Genomic DNA, 2596 nt, shown 5'->3' on the forward strand with positions numbered 1-2596 from the left:
ATCCGATAAATGCGTCCACATACTCAAAGTATATACGCTGAGAATTAAATATAATATACATATATCATGTACTTATATATTGAAGAAAATTAAACAATAAAGGCCATCTGCATTTTAATTGATTGTCAACCGATGCGAGCAGTGGTAAATAACAATTAAATTTTATTCTATAAATATATTTATTGATCTTCTTATGGTATTTAAAATATCTTGTGATGAATCCTTATTACATTTTTTTTTTTTTTTGTTTCATTCTAAATTTTTGGCTCGATGGCTACTTAGTGTTACATTATGAGCCCTATGTTACCAGATGTGTGAAAAGACGTCAAAGGCGTCTGTCTACATGTCACAGTAAACTGATAATGATATACAAAATCAAGAAAACCTGATGGAACGACAGTACTATCATGATAGAACATTTAGCAGTCGCTATTATGCCGAAACAGAATTTAATGAAATATTTTTCAAAGCTATTATTTAAAGGTAAATGTCAGTAATAAAAAGATAAATAAATAAACATAGAAAAAAAAATGTTTACTTTATAGCTTTGAACTCACGATCTTGCCGAGCTCAGGTCACCAAGCGATCTCGTTTTCCGTTTCATCACTGAGGTCTGAGTAATTAACTATAACTGTCTGGTGACAGATCTCTAGAACTTACTTAGACTAAGACTGACGGTGAAGAATTGGTCTCTAGGACTTTCTATCTGTGTGGACTTGAACCCTGGAACATACCATTAAACTGTAATACATCTACTGTATACAGACTTGATTCCTACTGCAACAACAATATACATTATGTTTACACTTACGTAAATATATACGAGTATGTATACAGCCGAGGACCTATTAGATGATATTTTTTTTTTTAAATTTGAACTGTAAAAAAAAATAAATAACGGGGAAAAAAATCTATTATTGTTATTAAAGTTATTATTGAAGCCAACAATATTTTGAATTAACATTTTTTTTTTTCATTTCGTCCTATATGATGTTCATTATCAAAAAGTTATTAAAAATTACTTCTTCCCTGTCTTCCAAAGCGTCTGTGCAAAACTAAGTATACAAAAACTTATTAAACGCCAAATAAATACTCATCAAATCCAAGTGACGAAAAACCAAATCCGAGCGTTGAAATCTCTGTCAAAAGTGACTTTAACGCATTATTTACAATTTTGAAGAAAATGAATAAAAAAAATTACCCACAAAAACAAAAACACACTTGAGCCAAGATACTTTTTTTATTATAAATATATTTTGCCGTTTATAATATAATATAAAATTACTAAGTACCATGTTATTTCCCAATTGATATAACACATCTTAATAACTGACCGTGGATTAATATCTATATTATATTAACTGAGTAACTTAATTTTTCTTTTAGTGTAAAAGTAGCATACAATTTCTTATCACAATGTAGAATCCAAATTGACATAAATAATAGTAACTACGTGATTATTCTGAGACTTAGACGCCTGCAATTTTAACAAGTTACTAATCATAATGACTTGTTTTTAGGAAAACTGTATAAAAAAAAAAAAAAAAAAAAAAAAGCATAGTTGTACTGTGCTAAAACAAATCATTAATCGTGAGCAAATTTTTAACCGTAATGTTGCCAAAAAAATGTCTTTGGGCTTTCATAAATATAAAATATCAATAAAACAAAGTAAAATAATGAAAATAGACTAAATCAATCCTCTTACAAACACAATATTTCAGGAATAGTATCATCAATGGTCTAACGTAATTGCTAACGCTTAGTTTCTTCTGCCTCATCATGTAGACCAAGTTGGTAACAAACAGTCTGGAGAAATTTTCATCACAAAGAAAGTAACATAACTGCGTAAGTTTATGTATATTAATTGACTATAGAAGTAAAAAGTATAATTATTATTTTTTTTAATGTTCGTTGCTTGTTTTATTTGAATACACATGGATTCATTAACAAAAAGATTAAATTTAAAAATACATAAAAAAAAAAAAAAAATTAAGTTGAATGATTGAAATACTAATTGAATGGTTTGTAGTGATAAAGGTAATCCTTTACGTTTGGGTAACATGTTTAAGTAGATAATATAAAAAATATTCACTACAATTACATTTGTACATTTTACACTTTCCAACATTTGTTTTTAAAATGATACCAAATTTAGATATGAAATGATATTGGTCATTGTAGAGTATTTTGGTTGGTAAAATATTGTTCAAAGTAAATTATTTTGGGTTAATCTTTAACAATTTGTGCTATTTCCTATCAAGGTAGATGGAGGGGGGGCGGGAAGGAGCGGACTTAGTGATATCCAGAATATGAACTTGAATGGAGTCTCCCCACCCAAAAAAATAAGGCGCGACCTTTTAGGTGAATTAATGAATACTCCAAGAATTGGGTAATTTTATTTATTATTTGTATGATATCATGGACAGTTACCATATCCCCAAGTTCTCGGTCAGTATATAAATTTTTTTTTTAATTCGTGCTATAGCAATTTTTACTTTATCCTTATAATCCTTTATCTTAGAAACTACCTTAGTGTGTACAGTGTACTTACGATCAGTCACATATTTGAGAAATGTCATTTTTATTCTGCGAACTT

General features: G+C 28.4%; 1 long non-coding RNA gene across 1 annotated transcript in view; it reads right to left on the bottom strand.

The window, feature by feature from the left end:
* LOC106692585 (uncharacterized) overlaps positions 1–721 on the bottom strand; it is a 5278-nt gene extending 4557 nt beyond the window's left edge. Inside the window, exon 1 of the long non-coding RNA XR_001344985.3 lies at positions 539–721. This is a non-coding gene — a long non-coding RNA (uncharacterized lncRNA). The remainder of the gene's footprint in view (positions 1–538) is intronic.
* Positions 722–2596: the final 1875 nt, after the last annotated feature.

This window comes from Halyomorpha halys, unplaced genomic scaffold (genome assembly GCF_000696795.3).
Source record: "Halyomorpha halys isolate HHAL.00 unplaced genomic scaffold, Hhal_1.1 Scaffold62.1, whole genome shotgun sequence".
NCBI lineage: Eukaryota > Metazoa > Arthropoda > Insecta > Hemiptera > Pentatomidae > Halyomorpha > Halyomorpha halys.